At 37.3% G+C, this 17690-nt stretch overlaps 1 long non-coding RNA gene and 1 pseudogene across 1 annotated transcript in view; one reads left to right on the top strand and one right to left on the bottom strand.

The window, feature by feature from the left end:
• LOC148953158 (uncharacterized) overlaps positions 1-2441 on the bottom strand; it is a 161028-nt gene extending 158587 nt beyond the window's left edge. Inside the window, exon 1 of the long non-coding RNA XR_016141664.1 lies at positions 2388-2441. This is a non-coding gene — a long non-coding RNA (uncharacterized LOC148953158). The remainder of the gene's footprint in view (positions 1-2387) is intronic.
• Positions 2442-2821: 380 nt separating this feature from the next.
• LOC148953157 (uncharacterized) lies at positions 2822-17190 on the top strand (annotated as a pseudogene).
• The last annotated feature ends 500 nt before the right edge of the window (positions 17191-17690 follow it).

The raw sequence follows: 17690 nt of genomic DNA, 5'->3' as shown, positions 1-17690 counted from the left end.
GTAAATTTTTTGATGTTCATATTATTGGCATACGAATAAAGTAAACATACCACTCGATGCCTTTTATTATGTTCTTTTCAAATATAATAATCACTTTTGTTGGAAATGAATTTTACCCCCACCTCTATATATACCAATTAAGGGCATACATTTGCAAATTACGGGGGTGGGGGTAAAGTTTAAAATTACCTTCCATTGACATCAGAAATTAAATTTATACCCCCCCCCCTTAATGTGCAAATATATACCCTGAATCGGTATATATAGGGGTGGGGGAAAAATTCATATCCGACGAAAACGATTATTCTATTATTCTAGGACAGCCCTACTTGGTATTCATATCCGATAAAAAATACTCTGATTGAGATACTCTGATTGGCAAATAGCTAGCAAAGGAAGAAATTTTTTAGTGTTTACTTGTTTTTATAAGTTTTGTGCTTGTATTAAATGTTTTTTTTTTCGTTTTAAATATACTTGATGTTGATTGGCCATTTTGAAAGATGTTTCCAAAGTGTGTTCTGGTCAATATCCCAGTTGATGAGAAAAATAACTTCTGGCTTCTGAGATTTCAAGATGGACGTATTTAAGACGGAACATGGACATATTTTGGCTAAAAATTACATAATTTTGGATACTCAGTGGACATATTTATGGATCGAAACGTTGGCAACCCTAATTATATATACTGTGGCCTGTATGAATGCACAATTCAACATATATGACATCTTTTTTGCAGGAATCAGTCTTAGCTATCTACAGTGACCGGGGATGCCATGAGCTTCCTTTACCAAAAATAAGTCAAGTAATTATTTTCCAAATATCTTTGTAGAAAATAATCCAAACCAGAAAAAAAAAATTAAAAAATACCCGTGCAATCTAAGACTGCAAATTCTAATGAAAGAAATTTATTCGTATGTTAAAGAAACGGCAAAAACATCAACCGATTAATTTCCAAAATATTTTGAAAAAAAAACATTGTAGATCAGGAAAAAATGCCGATGAGCTTCCTGCCATAATGAGCATTATAATGAGCTTCCAGCAAGGCGTATATCTTAATTTAACTTCAGAGCCAGGAGTAAATATTGATTAAGAAAACATCTCCTTTATATTTACGGTAATTTCTGTTTGTTTTCTGTTCATAATACCGTTCTTTATTTTCATTTACTGATCTATTTTTCTTAGCTTGAATTTCTTTTTAATTTATTAGTCATTAACAAGTTATGAATTCTGCATTACTGTGGATATAAGTGTAAGTAAACTCATTCATAAGTGTACCCTTGGAAATTGGCACATTTTGCTTGGTTCTTTGATATTGTTTACCAAATGGCCATCTCATAATTTAAGTTTTATTATACAGTTGTCCAATTTGTCTTAAAATTCTGCTTAGGTGCCATTAAATAATAGAAAAAAGCTGTTTATTCAGCCGTGATACTTTTTGTCATTTAAAAATGCACCATGTGAATAAGCCTTCTCTCTATTTCTTACAACCAGTTTTTCGGCAGAATTTGACCTGTGAAAAATATTTTACCCCCATAATATCGAGGGGGACCTGAATTGCTAAAGTTTCATTTTTCAGTTACAATTTTCAAATTTTTAGGTGTTTGATGGGAGGCCTATCCTTGAAACCCTTGAAACCCACACTATCTCAAAGCTTGAGATTTTTATTATTTTTCTAAATTATATTCCATTTTTGTAAGTAATTAGTCTAGTTTCGTAACCGGTTTAAAGTTTCACCCCTCTCCCCAAAATGTTAGTCTCAAACAATGAAAAATCTAACCAAACAAACAAGCTCATTTTCTATAATTGACATTCTCCCACTCCATATATTGTTTGAGATAGATATATTGCAAATTTTAATCCATTTATAAGTATTAATTCTCCAACAAGATGGGCTAACTCTAGCGTAATTGCTCGGTGACACAATGCTATTTCATTGATAATATGAGTGTGTGAATGTGATCTATTTTCATTGCATGATTCAAAATAATCCATAGAATTTAGCTTTACGAATATTTAACACAGTGAACACTTCTAATTTCGAACACAACTGTTTCTTAACATAGAAGAAACCTTGAGATTTACTGTGCATTCGGTTTAATATTTTAATCTACTTCGACTGAATCAGCTAAAAAAAACTAACGAAACTGTTTTTTGTCTTTTTTGCATACAAAATATTTGAAAACTAAATGATTTGATTTTTTTTTTACCGTTTCTTTGACGTACGGAAAAATTTCTATCGTTTGCATTTGAAGCTTTACATCAAAGGTCTTTAAAGTTTTCTGATCTCGAGTAAATTTTTTGTTTGCATCTCAACTGCTTTTCAAGTAGAGCAGCAGTTTAAATTTCAGGATATCTATATTAAAAGGAGTTAAACCCTATTTACGTACATGCTCTGTGATATAAACCTTGATAATCCATTGCTTTTAAATGTTTCAAACATAGTCCAGTTGCAATTTGTCAAATACCAAAGCCAATCCTCTCACAGTTTCCAAAAGACTAAGAAAGGATCTTTTGGAATCCTTCTGCGCGGTATACAACTCTACAGGTTGTGTTTTATCAGCGCGGAAAATTTTTTCTCAAAGGACAGGAAGGACTAGATTCAAATTCAACATTGCATAGCAAATTCTTACATCTCATCATTAATATTTCCAGCATATATTGTTTTGTTAAAATGAAAAGGTTCTTAAGGACCAAGGATCTTCAACAAAATTCTTATTTGCCACTTGTGAGATATCTTTTTCTGGAATTGTTAAATATGCCTACTCGAGCATAATTGAGCATAAATAACCAACTGACAGGTAGAAATTTTACAGACAATACTATGGAAAAGATATATTGTGCTGGTCTCCAGTTTGAGTCCAGGAAAGAGGGCAAAGCTCAGGTTAGTTTTTTTCTTGCTATCTGGGCCAGGCCTCTTTAGATCTAAAGTCAGAAAAGCATCGAGCTAATTCTGATACCCAAGAAATTCAAAGATATCTAACATCGAGGGGCCAGGGCAAGTGCCCCCCCCCCCCTAAAACTACGTCTAGGTACTGAAGACAAAATATTAAGAATCTATTTGTCAGAAGACCTGGCTACTGATACCTTGTTTCCAGTGGCATAATTTTGTCAAAATCCTAGGGGGGGGGGGGGGGGAATTTTCCCATATCACGTGAGAATGACAGCAAAAACTGGAAAAAGAGCCATACAGTAACGAAAAGCTAAAGATAAACTAAAGAAAAGTGACCCGTTTCTATAGATTTTTGAATTATGCAGGCTTTATCTTAGTTTTGACCAAATCTTTGAAGAAACTTCAGCTGGAGAGGGGAGGATACAGATGTCTTGGAGGAGAAGTTACCCCCTGCCCCACGGTCAATCACGCCCCTTCTTGTGTCCCCAAATTAGTAACCTGCTGTCCTGGTTTTCCATGATAAGAAGCACCGGCTCATGTAGACTACCATAGACCCAATTTTAACAACCCAAGTAAATACTTTTCAAGCTTTGTTTTCAGTCCTATTATTGTGGGTCAACATGCTAGGATAAAATGGTGCTAATCCACATAATCCTAATGCATTTTCGTTGGCTAGTAGTTTAAGTTGGTAAGTTTGAAGAAAAAGTTAGAAGGATGCAAATAAAAACGAAGCTTAAGTACTTTTCTAGTTTAGACGGGCTAAGTGTATCAAACAGTTCGTGGTAACGAACTGTCAGTAAGGAGCGACCCGGCTCAATGGTAACCGAAACTCTAAACAACGGAATTTTTATACCAATAGATAAATCAAAAGAATCAGATTTTAATTTTGATTTCAAATATATAAGTTTCATCAAGTTTAGTCTTACCCATCAAAAGTTACGGGCCTGAGAAAATTTGGCTGATTTAAAAAAGGGGGAGAGACCCCCTAAAAGTTACGGAACCATAATGAAAATCACACCATCTTATTTAGCGTATCAGAGAACCCTACTGTAGAGGTTTCAAGCACCTATCTGCAAAAATGTGGAATTTTGCATTTTTTGACAGAAGAAAGATCACGGATGCGTGTTTGTTTTTTTTTTTTTCCCAGGGGTGATCGTATCTACCCAATGGTCCTAGAATATCGTGGGAGGGCTCATTGAAACTGAAATTAAAAGTTCTAGTGCCATTTTTAAGTGACCAAAAAAATGGAGGGCAACTAGGCCCCCTCCCACGCTCATTTTTTTCCCAAAGTCACCTGATCAAAATTTTGAGATAGCCATTTTGTTCAGCATGGTCGAAAATATGATAACTATGTCTTTTAGAAGGAATTAATCCCCAAAGTCCCCGGGGGGAGGGTTGAAAGTTATGAACTTTACCCAGTGTTAACATATAGTATTGGCTATTGGGAAGTATACAGACGTTTTCAGGGGATATTTTTCCTGGTAGGTGTCGGGGGATATATGGGAGGATTATTCCATGAAGGAAGTTTTCATGAGGGAAGGCAAATTACTATGGAGGAGGTGCCGGAAGTCTCAGCATTATTAAAGAAAAAGATCAGAAATTAAATATAAAAAAAACAGGTTTTTCGACTGAAAGCAAGGAGCAACATCAAAACTTAAAACGAAAAGAATTTTTTTTAGTATTTTCGTAAGAGCTATTTATTCTAATTAACGGCCTTTGTGATTAATGGGTCATTTTTAAAGAATTGGAACAAAATTCAAATTTAGCTTAAAGAGCAAGGTATTGACTAGGGGGAGAACCTCCTAATATATGTATTAAAAATCTGTGAATATAGAACTTCGTTACGTAAGGTAATTCGTAAGTTATGTATATTTATTACTAATAAAAACGTTCGTAAATAAAATTAAACAAGTTTCGAGAAAGCCATTTAACCAAATAAAAGTAAAATTAATATGCAAATTTTATTCATGTACGGTGAGCCAAAATCAAAACCTGCATTAATTCAAAAACGTTCAAAAATTAAATAAAAAAAACAAGTTTTTTTAACTGAAAGTAAGGAACGACGTTAAAACTTAAAACTAACAGAATTTTTCCGTATATGAAAGGGGCAACGTCTCGCTCTTTACGCTAAAGTTTGACTTTCTCACAACTCTATTTTTTTAAACAATAAAAAACTTTAGCGTAAAGAGCTAGGCGTTGAGGAGGGGATCGCCCCTTTCATACACGGAATAATTTCTGTCCGTTTTAAGTTTTAACGTCGTTCCTGACTTTCAGTTAAAAAAAACTTGGTTTTTTTTTATTTAAGTTTAATATAGATTGATTATCTAGCCAGCAGCATTGACTCAAATTAACCATCCATCTGCACGTCTAGCAAAACATATTTTGTCACGTATCCTCTTTGAGCGTTGGCTAATTAATAATCAGTCCAGATAAGTAATCTCTAAGGATTAAGAAAAAAAGTCTTGGCTGTCTAGGTTTCCCTATTCCCACACGAACTATCCGATAGCAGAATATTTTTCAATGCGTATTATATTTCCCATGGATTTGATATTTAAGCATATAAGATAATTCTGCTTGGAATAACTGGGGATGCAAAAGTGAAAAGTATCATAAAACACGCAAATTGCAACCAATTTCTAGAAACGTATACTACTGGTTCACGATGGCACGACACGATGTCCCAGACCTTGACGGCTTTGAACTTTGACAGAAAGTGGTTTTGAAGGATAACATCGTATATTTGGCATTATCTCTAGAAATTTTGGACTTTACTGAGAACTTGTAACTTGAAAATTTTAACAGTCAGATAGTTAGTTCTCTGTAAGTTACATACTAGACCACTGTAGAATATATTCTATTCTCTCGCTGTGTTATGTATTATATTCTCCACATTTAGATGTATTATACATGTAGAATGTATTATATTCTTTCTACTGTGTTACTAGACGTAAGACGTTGTGCAACTGCGAAGGAACAAACCAGGATAGCATAATAAGAGCATGACCTCATATTGTTCAAAGGTCAAATGTCTATTCATCAATCCTAACTGTGTAAAGAATGTTGTAATCAGATACGATTAAGTTTGGAGCTGGCATTATTCTAGGTTGCAGATAAAAACAGTCGATATAACGCCAATTAAGCATCCCCCAAATCGATTATCTTAAATAGGACAAGAGAATGAGATAGTGTGCCTTTCTTTCTAAGAATGATATACAATCAGCCTCACATATGCTGTTTAAGGAGAGAATCTTCATTGGGGTAAGATAATCTTAAATCGAAAATACTTATAGTTATGAGGAATGTAGAATACAACCATCGGTTTTTAGACATTGATTTAATAATAATATTTTTTCCAACTGAAAGTAAGAAGCGCCATTAAAACTTAAGATGAACAAAAATTACTCCGTATGTGAGGGGGACTGCCCCCTTCTCAATCCCTCACTCGTCACGCTACACTTTTTAGTACCCTACTTTAAAAAAAGCTTTTTATTATGATTAAATAACCCTCGCGTTTCAGGACCTGTTCTTAAAGAAATTGGACAAAAAGTCAAACTTTAACGTAAAGAGCAAGATATTGAGGAGGAAGTAGCACGCTCGTTTACGGAATAATTTTTCGTTTTAAGTGTTAATGTTATTCCTTAATATCTGTTGAAATAACTTTCTTTTTTTAACGTAATTTCTGGTCATTTTAAAAAAAAATGCGGGAAATCCACCAAACCCCTCCATGGAAAAATGCCGCCCCGCTTAAAAATCCTCCCGCACCTCCATGGAAAAATCATCCCGTGAAAGATCTCCGCAGTACTAGTAGTAATAGTATTTACATAGTCTCTTTTGCATTTTTCAACATCCCCCTTAACATACCCTGAATTTTTTTTTTTTAATACCCTTTTCTGATACGTTCTTTTGACAACCTCAATGCACAAAGGTGGTCTTGATCTGGTTAAGCATTCCCTCAAGATTCCCTGACATTTTCATCTCGATACTCTTAGTTTTGGTAGTTGCAGTAGTAGCAGCAGCAGTAATGGTGCTAGCAATAGTAGTAGTAGTAGTAGTAGCAGTAGTATTAGTATTAGTATTAGAAGCAGTAGTAGTAGTAGTAGTAGTAGAGGTACTAGTAAAAAAGTAGTAGTAGCATTCAAATATTGCCATTTGGTTTGACAACCTGCATGCACATAGCATGCATGGAAAGTAAAGGTCAAGCATGACCGCATTACAGCCCAAGCCATGAGGGCTGATGGGTTGAGCTGTTGACACCCCAAAGACGTGATTCCTGGACAGTTCAACAGTTCTGAATTAACTAGCTGTCTCAAAATTTTGAATGGATGGGTTTTGGTGAATGTTAAGCATTGGGGGGGTGGAGGGGCTGTTAGCACTCCAATAACTTTTGAATCTTAAAAGGGCACTAGAACTTTCATTAAAAAAAACTTATGCCCCCGTTATAAGCCTTGTAAAACCTAATGCCCCGTGTAGGCTATACCTTATAAACCCATATGCTCCCGAGGTATAGCATACAACCCAAGTCCCCGGGCTTTGGGGTGTTGCGTCAACACTAGATGCTTTGTTATGTCATCTTTGAATTACTTTGAACAAAATTGCTATCTCAAGATTTCGAACAGAAGAATTTGTGGAAAACAGGGCGTGGAGCAGTGGCGGATTCAGGCGGGGCGCGTGGGGCACCCCCCCCCCCTAATTTAGTCGCAGATTTGGGGCTGGGTTATATTAGGAAGACGACGGCAAACGACTTGATACAACTTTGCGCTGAATCCACGAAGCTGAATTTTATGGTATGATATTTGACGAAACCACAGATACGTCACATATGTCACAGCTTACTTTTTCTATGTACTTTGTTTGTGACAGCTGTATTGTAGAAGACTTTGGTGGATTTATGGACCTTCCTGAAAGAAACTACAAGAATATAGCTGAACATGAACCAAACATTAGACAAATATAGGTGAAATCTTAGGCTAGTCTGGGCTCAAGCTAATGGAAGACATTGGATTAATCGTTGACAATTGTGTTGGCATAAGCTGCGCTGGATGTAGTGTCAACATTTCTGAAATGCGATGGGCAGTATCAGGGATTCAAAAAGTTGCTAAAAGAAGCAGCCTCTGTGGATGCCAAAATCATGCTCTTAGCCTATCGATTTCCAAGTGCAATAAAAGCCAATATGTCAAGAATGCTGTAGCTGGTATTGTAGAAGTTGCAAGTTTTTTAGTGAATCAGCAAAACGAAATTATGTCCTTAAAAATGTTTTATGTTATCATGTACAAGGTTGCTCATTGGGTTGAATGTCATTAAAGTATATTATGATTCAGAGATGATATGCCTAAAATAGTTGTAGCACTTAGAATTGTGTTTTCATGGCGTTGCAGTTATTCATTGACAAAAGCAAATTGGTTGTTGTGCACAATTTTAACCAATGACTTTATTATTACTGTTTGAGTGATTACTGACACAATTCTTGAACTAAGCAGATTACTTCAGACTGAAATATTACATCTATTTTCAGCCACATAAAAAATATCCAAAACCCCTAAGCTTTTAAATAAAAAGATGGTGAATTATGAGGTTTTCCAGATTATATTTGAAAGTAAAGAGAAAGCTATGGAAGCAATAGACGTGACTCTTCGCCTTCTAACAAAAAACAAAACTTATCGATCAAGTTGTCCCACTGTCTCACAAGACGACCAAGACAATGGCCACTTTTATTGAAAATGAGCTGTTTATATTCCAGTACTAGATTATATTATTTCTGACGTGACCGACAGATTTTCCAATGCGTCAATGACAAGTTATTCACTAAATGTGTTCCTCCCCCAAAATTTAGATTCTGCACCTGCTCTTCAAACTTTTAATTCTAAGATTGAGCCAATATGTCGTGAATTCTCATCTTCTTTTAGACAAAGCAGTGAATCTTAAGTTCTGAAAATATTAAATGGGATACTTGCATTGAAGGATACGAGTTGTATCTTAATCCTCATTTTCCACTCTTCATTACCGTCTAATTACTAGGCGATACTACGTAGTTAAGCGACACGCTAATTGGTTCGACCTGTACGAATATTCACAAAGAATGCATGACTCCAAAAGATGGTTCAAGACCATTTTTTTGCCATACATAGCTTAACTCACTCACTATAGTGGTCAGAAGTGCAAAGGCCAAAAAATTATTCAGCAAACATTAAAAATTGTATTTTTCGTGAGCAGCTTAATATTGTTTTTAACGATGGGATGGTTTTTATAACCTACTATTTTTTGTATCAACATTTTTACATCATTTTAATATCAACAGATTTATTAGAACTTTATCTCTCACCAGATTTTAGATTAAATTTCCGACCATTTTCACTACCGAAAAGCGGATGAAGATTTGCTATATGTTTTCTAGAGAAATTGCCTACAGATTGTTCTGGCTACCCGGCAGACTGACTGTTGGGACCTTTGGCCCCTTTTGTTTCAGAAAAATGCCTTTTTATAAATTTAACCTAATTTATGTTGAATATCTAAACCCCCAGGAAAAGTTTTTATTACGATGTCTGAAGAATCCACTAATTAGCGAGTGGTTGAAAAAGCCAGTTGAGCGATGACTCATACAGCTTAAATTTAGAGTTTGAAAAGCTTCAAAGGATGCTGGGAGTCTGATTTGATTCGGCCATTCATCGCCTTTGGTCAGAGGTGCGCACGCAAGCGCGCGTCTTAAAAAGTATTGGTTAATTGTAAGATTTTTACCTTTAGTTCCGTTTTGAGTTCTTATACAGCGTGAAGTGAATACAGTAAGACTTTTTCTTATACTCTGTACTCTTTTAACTTTTCAGCCTAGGTCGAGTCTAAAGAGATAGTTAGAAATCTTATCGGTAAACCTTAGCTTTTAAAAGTGGCCCTGGACCATCAAATCACGCTAGTATATACGGGACCGTTGGAGTAACCGCGGAAATTCCACTATTTTGGCCAACGAGGGATCTCCCCCTCCAGTAAGTGGCATAGCAACCCCTTTGCGCCATTTTTGCCTTTAAAAGTGGTGACCCCCGTACCTTAAACCTCCAATAAGTGGTGCCAGCGGTACCCACCCTCCTCCAATAAGTGGTGCCCGTACTCCCCCCATCCAATAAGTGGCGGCAGCAATTTAAGGTCCTATCAGTAAATCTGATAATAAAAGAATTCCGCGTTTTCGAAGAGACGGGTTAATTTGGCCTAGAAAGTAGCCTATTGTGATAACATATAAAAAGACAAAAACACGCAATTAATTAATAGAATTATGAAGGTCTATAATGGGCTGTGTGCCTTGTTAGACAAATATAAAAAAGAATAACGTGAAATTAATGAGTTGAGTTTACAGTGGGGAAATCTCCGTATTTAAAAGTATTACATGGTTTAAAGACAGATAAGAAAACGTTGAAAAATGGGTTATTATTTGAGTAAATTGGCGGACTTAGATATATTCTTCAGTGACGTAGGTTATAAGAGTATTGAGGACGGCAAATTAGGAGAATTTGTCAGTTTGTGCGCACATTGGACAAGGAAGGTGGGAGGCACCTGTCCTATTGAGTAACCTGCCCAGGAGGAGATCCTCGGAAAGTTCGAGAAATTTTAGTAGAATATGAAAAACCAAACGTTGGAATTCACTTCCCATTTGATGACGAAATGTTTGTTGCTGCGGTAAGAATAAAAAAGACTAAGAGAGAGAAAAGAGATATTAAGCGGAACTACAATAAAGAAAGGCAGTCGAAGATGGACACTGGAGTCCAATTCAGATTTCATGACGATTTATTTAATGCTAGTACAAAAGAAAAGAAAACTAAGAGAGAGAAAAAAGATATTAAACGGAGATAAAATGAAGAAATGCAGTCAAAGATGGTGGACACTGGAGTCCAAATCAGATTTAATGATAATTTATTATTTTGCGCGAATGACAAAACTGAGAAAAGTTGAGATGAAAAGAGAAGTGTAGAAAAAAAAAAAATTTGGAGATTCAGTATGCTGTAGAGAAAAATAAAAAATTATCTGGGCTGTGCCTAGCTAAAATAAATAACAGATGGGACAAAGAGGTCCAAGACCCACAGGGAAAATTGCAAAATTACAATAAAACGGAAAAACTTAGGAGGGAGGAGAAGACCCATGACAAATTAAGAGAAACTACAGATAATCTTGACATAGAATTGACTTGTCAACAACGGGTTACGGAAAGATTAAAAGGCACTGAATTTTGGGTTGGATCGAAGAGATTTGGGATGGATTCTGATATTGGTCTGATCAACTCAAAGGAGGGTTTGTTCCTTTATGAGGGGGAGGAATCCCTTGGGGAAGATCCCCTGCGGGAAGACGTGAAATATTGCCCTTTTCCTCAATGCACAGCTGGCGGACAAGTTGTGATCCCTTTACTGAAGTCATGTCTTTCCAGTCTTCAATTTCATCTTCATCCCTCATCACCGAGCATTATTCATTCGATTATTTTAGGGGATGGGACCCAGAGAAAAGCGATTCATGGTTTGCTCAAAATTTTACTTCATTTTCCTAAACACCTATCGTTTTCAGAGGCCTGTGTATTTTCGGCCTTGGATTGTTTGAAATTATGCCAGGGGGCACTTTACATTTTAATGAGATGTGGGGTTGTTTTCACAGATGGAAATTAAGAGGCTAGTGCAGCCAATTTTTCACGATGGCTGGCATCATCGAAAGTGCCTGGAACTGATTCTCTGCTCCTCTCAAATGTAAATTCGTGAGAGCAAGAAAATTCTTGTTTCTGATTGTGCTGTGCACAATGAATTTCTACGAATCTTGGGGACTTCGATTTTCGAGACCAAATGCGGATGTTAGACGATCTAGACCAGGTTGGGTTCTACGGTAGAGACGTGGGGATGACGACGAATCCTGAGCCAAGCGGTGGAAATACAGGCATTGGTAGAAGAAAAGAAGAGAAGATAAGCAAGTTTGGTGATTTTGAAGTTGGTGTTATTTATTTTATGTTTCTGTTTTGTGCTCTGACCCATGGCGTGATGGCGGTCATTTTTCTTAGGAGGGAGGTGTTGGGATCTTTGGCCCCTTTTGTTTCAGAAAAATGCCTTTTTATAAATTTAACTTAATTTATGTTGAACATCTAAACCCCCAGGAAAGTTTTTATTACGATGTCTGAAGAATTCACTATTTAGCGAGTGGTTGAAAAAGCCAGTTGAGCGATGACTCATACAGCTCAAATTTAGAGTTTGAAAAGCTTCAAAGGATGTTGGGAGTCTGATTTGATTCGGCCATTCATCGCCTTTGGTCAAAGGTGCACGCGCAAGCGCGCGTCTTAAAGAGTATTGGTGAATTGTAAGATTTTTACCTTTAGTTCCGTTTTGAGTTTTTATACAGCGTGAGGTGAATACAGTAAGACTTTTTCTTATACTATGTTCTCTTTTACCTTTTCAGCTTAGGTCGAGTCTAAAGAGATAGTTAGAAATCTTATTAGTAAGACTTGGCTTTTAAAGGTGGCCCTAGACCATCCGATCACGCTAGTATAGGCGGAACCGTTCGAGTAACCGCGGAAATTCCACTCTTTTGGGGCCGACGAGGGATATCCCCCTCCAGCAAGTGGCAAAGCAACTCTTTGCGCCATTTTTGCCTTTAAAAGTGGTGACCCCCGTACGTTAAACATCCCATAAGTGGTGCCAGCGGTACCCACACATCCAATAAGTGGTGCCAGCGGTACCCACACATCCAATACTGACCGTATTTCAAGCAGATGGATGTACGAAAAGGGTGGCTCAATCCCGCTTTCTAAGGCTATAATGAGAACAAGGTTGAGATGGCTAGGGCACGTTCTGTGGATGAAGGGTGACAGATTGCCGAAGATTGTCCTTTGTGACCAAACGTCTAGGGCTAAACGGAAACCAGATTATCCACGGTTAGGGTGGGACGATGTCACAAAGACAGATTTTAAGAAAATGGGAGCTTCCTGGAAACTTGTAAAGAGGGGGGCTTTGAGAATATTGAGATAGAGGAGGAGAGTGCGTAGCTGTCTTCGCCTCAGGAGGTTTGGTGCTGCGGTGAGCTGTTAGCAATAGTATTTCCACTACCTACCTACAACCTATAATTGTTGAATTTCTCTTGAAACTACTGGATTTCTTTGTTCGCAAGTCCATCAGAGCAACATATTATGTGCCCCCGCTAAATAAAACCCTTGATCCACCCCTGGCGTGGAGGGGCTAGTTGCTATATGATCCCTATTGAATCTTAAAAAAGGAGCTAAAAGTTTCAGTTTCCAATCAAATGAGCCTCCTCCAAAGTTGGAGGAGGTTGTCATCCTCAAAGACCTAATTTCCAGAACTTAAAACTACGTTGAACAAAATGGCTATCTCAAAATTTTTGTTGGATGTGTTCGGGGGAATGATGGGCGTGGGGGGCTAGTTGCCCTCCAATCACTTTCGTCTATTAAAAAGGATACTAGCCCTTTGATTTCCAATCGAATGAGCCTGTTTTCAAGTTTCTATGACAACGCCTTCTATAAAAACATTATATGCCCCCAGTCCATAACTTAAAACCCTTTCCCTTAGGGTTGTGAGGGAGTGACCTCCTCAGAAACAAATTTTCTATCTGGAAAACAACTACGCTGAACAAAATGGGTATAACTTAAAACCCTTGCCCTGAGGGTTGTGCGGGAGTGTCCTCCTCAAAAACATATTTTCTATGTGGAAATCAACTACGCTGAACAAAATGGCTATCTCAAAATTTTGATTGGATGTTTTTGGGGGAATTATGGGCGTGGGGGGCTAGTTGCCCTCCAATCACTTTCGACTATTAAAAAGGGTACTAGCTCTTTGAATTTCCAATCGAATGTGCCTGTTTTGAAGTTTCAACGGCAACGCCTTCTATAAAAACCTTTCTGCCTCCAGGGCATAAATTAAAACCCTTGCCCTGAGGGTTGTGGGGGAGTGTCCTCCCAAAAAACATTTTCTATTTGGAAATCAACTACGCTGAACAAAATGGCTATCTCAAAAGTTTGATTGGATGTGTTTGGGGGAATGATGGCCTTGGGGGGGGGCTAGTTCCCCACCAATCCCTTAGGACTATTAAAAACGGCACTAGCCACTCCAATTTCCAATTGAATGAGCCATTTTCGAAGTTCCTACGACAACTCCTTCGATACGAAGTGCCCGGGTGGAGAAAAAACACATTGTGCCAACATCGTTCTTTACTTAGGCAGCGCTAGCGCCCTGCCTATGATCAAAACAACAACTAGGAATCAGCTGGATGTTCAAAGTGATGTGACATTAACCTTGACAAAACTCAACTAAGAATTAAAACACATCCTGGGCAGAATCAAGAACAATCATTATGCAAAAGAAATTAATACGAAATAAAATGCCAAAACTTTTCTTAGATAAAAAATATAGTGTCATAACCTTCATTTTATGTTTTATCTATCCAACATTGAGGATAAGAGATTATTAGTATTTTCCAAAAACCAAAAACAGGAACAGGACAAACAGCCTAGTTTTAAGCTTTACGACGAATATTCCTATAGACTGAAAGTTAAAGCCAGAATCTTCGGAACTAAGATAGCAAAGAAAGACTGAAAAAGAACCAAAACTAGAATTTAAGACAATCAAAAGATAGTACACAATATTTTTATTTTTATTTGAAGCAACTTTTCTCAGACAAAATCAGTCTTTGATAACTTCACTATTTCTGGTAGTTTTTAAGGATCCCCGCAGACTGGTTGTAAAAGTCAATCACTCATAGTCGCTCCCAATGCTACACCATGCCGTGAATCCAATAATATATTAGATGGCTATTAGAGAATGAAATAACGCAGAAACATTGTTGTCGCTGGTAAATGATCTGTGATTCTATTTTCTTTCGTAGTCAATCCAGCAATTTTTGTCAGGTGAATATTCCGTGGAGAGTCTCGTTATTTGGAAGCAAATCCTAATAGAAGTCTCCATAGAAGTTACTATCGTGTTTAATGTGATATCATCGATTTGGGGAAGAAGATCTTTCTTCGACTTATGGAAAATCATTTGGTGAATTCCTTTTCATCGAAACCATGATAAAAGGAAATTGTGATTCCTTAGGGGAGGTAAGACATAAAAATGGGATAAAGAAAATATTTTTTATTTATAAATGAATAAAGGCTCAAGACTGAAGAACTGATCAATATGTTTCACCAAGAGTTTTGAAGTTTTTATAGAGAGGTTTGACTTAAGAGTAAAGTCCTGAATCCAATGGAAAAAATCAAACATTTTTCCTTTTTTTATTTGACTTTTTCAACCTATGATTTCGATCTCTCTTTTAGTCTATTTGTATTTAACAAAAACTGGACGCACAAAAGTCTTCTTGCATGATGGTCATTTAATTCTCTAGTGGCAGGATGGAGTTTGTTTGGAGCCAGGGCTCATGGAGTGAAAATATTAATGACCAATTTTGACTTAAAATCATTTATAGAGAATACAATAGGCTATATTTAAAAATTCTGCATACCCGGCAGAGAAGCTTTACGTGCAAAATTGGCAACTAAGCAAAAATATTGCATGTATAGTCTTGCAGGAAAAGACAGCACACTGAGAATTTGCTGCATGTCACAGACAAATATGTAAATGCCACCTTCTCGAACGTGTAGTAATATATAGAGATAGATGATTACCGTTTGCTTGAAAAATTCAGGTTCAACTTCTGTGTTTTTTTTCTGGTTGGAATGTCATTTATGAGGAACTTGAATCAGTCCTAGCTGTTATTTATGCATTATAAATCTGAGGACCCAATATTCTTGTTTCTTGGTCATTCATAAGGCTTTAAAATGTTTTGCAACGGTTGAATCGTCTAATTTTAATGGTTTCTCACATCTGCTAGAGTCTGACATGAGTCCTAATCAAGCAATTCCTTCAATTTTTTGTCTTCATACTTTGTCCTTGTGCCAGAATGCCGTTCATCCTCAACTCCAAAATCAAGCGTCGAAATCAATCCCTCCATGCCGTATCCGACTAGGCGTTGTCACTGCAAGTCAATATAATAATTCTTTGTAATTTGACTGTAGATTTATTTTGAATAAAGAAGTGGAAATGAATTCCCGTATGCACGATTTATTCGTTACAAAACATCAGACGTCTCATAGGCAGCACAATAGCACTCCCTAAGTAAAGAACGATCTACGCACAATCTTTTTTTTTTCACCAGGGCACTTAGTATAGAAGGAGATGTCTTAGAAACTTCGTTAGGAGCTCTTTCGAGTGGAAGTTGAAAGTTCTAGTATCCTTTTTAATAGTCAAAAGGGATTGGAAGGCATCTGACCCCTCCCCCCTCCACTCAAGAATTCTCAAAACACATACAATCTGAGAATTTTATTATGTAGTAGCAGTAGTAGTAGTAGTAGTAGTAGTAGTAGTAGTAGTAGTGGTAGTGGTAGTAGTAGTAGTAGTAGTGGTAGTAGTAGTAGTAGTAATAGTAGTAGTTGTAGTAGTAGTAGGGTATTAGTAGAAGTAGTAGTATTATAACCTCTGAGCATGCGCAGAAGATTCAGCAGACGAAGTCTGGCCTAGTGGCTTATATCAAAACGGACTTTGCTGCCCAAGCCCTAAGTGAGTCGTGATCTAAGATGCCTGACATCAAAGTTAAATACCAGAGCGAAAACTTCATGGCTGTTGCAGAATACTTTCCACCAGGTACTACCCCAGAAGAAATTAAAGCACGTAACCCCCATGTAACAGAAGCTAAAAGATATGGCGCTTCCCAGACAGTTCGACTTGTTTTTACAAATGCATTATCAAGGGATAGGGCTATCCTCCGTGATATCTATATTGAGTACACTCACCTCAAATTAACGACGTTCAATGAAACCCCAAAAAGGTACTTCAGGTGCCAGTATTTCTAACATCAGGCATGAGACTGCAAAAATCAACCCTGCTGCCCCCGTTGTACAGGGCCCCATGAATCGACAAGAGAAACACCATGTCAATCAAACAGTGTCAAGTGTGCCCTCTGTCCCGATGGGAAGAACGATTATCCAAGCTGTAGCCTAATCTGCCCGGCCATCAAAAAAGCCATGAACAAAGCGTCTCAACATCGAAAATGAATAATTTAAAGGTCTTTTGCCGAAATATATAAGGATATAACGCTGTGAAAATAGGCTACCTGAGCGGACTTTGCTACGATTGTAATGTAATTTGTGTACAAGAGCACCTACTTACCAAGGACATTTTGCTCTGCTCCAGTCCTTTCCATGCAAATTGGTTTTCATACATGAAGCCAAGCAACAATTTAAGCGTGGAAGACCTAGCGGCGGCACTGCTGTTATAGTCGACGACCAGACCTCCTCTAGGCTGTAGGAATCGTTTGACTTCTACACTTTTGTCGAATTTTTAGGGCCAACTAGCTCTTTCCTCATCAATGTATATTTTCCAACAAACCTGAATAACAATCGTTCTGAGAAACGCTTAGCCGAGGCGTCCAGCCGTTTAAGCAGACTCTAGTGTAAAATCACCAACAGGCACTTTCTGATTTGTGGAGACTTCCAGTGCAACCCCTTCTTACCTGGTAAACTAAGAGACATCCTTCTATCAGATCTCCGGGCTTGGATATCCTTTTGTGAAAAATATCAGCAGTTTACATATGTGCACAATAGTGGCTCTATGAGTAATATTGACCATGTGATAACAAACTTTCCACTCATAAAAAATATAAGCGTTGACTGCAAGCATACCTGTAGCGACCATTTAGGTCTATCTTTCAGTGTCCCTTTTCAATCTACTACCAACTGTACAACCAAGAAAAACTTTATGAAAACTGAGTGGGAAAAAATGGACACGGTGATGTATCAACACACTTG

Source organism: Artemia sp. Qi Xiang Cuo, chromosome 4 (assembly GCF_049724085.1).
Source record: "Artemia sp. Qi Xiang Cuo chromosome 4, ASM4972408v1, whole genome shotgun sequence".
NCBI classification, from domain to species: Eukaryota; Metazoa; Arthropoda; class Branchiopoda; order Anostraca; family Artemiidae; genus Artemia; species Artemia sp. Qi Xiang Cuo.
The sequence above is the reverse complement of the archived record's forward strand: the minus strand, read 5'-3'. Positions and strand labels throughout refer to the sequence as shown.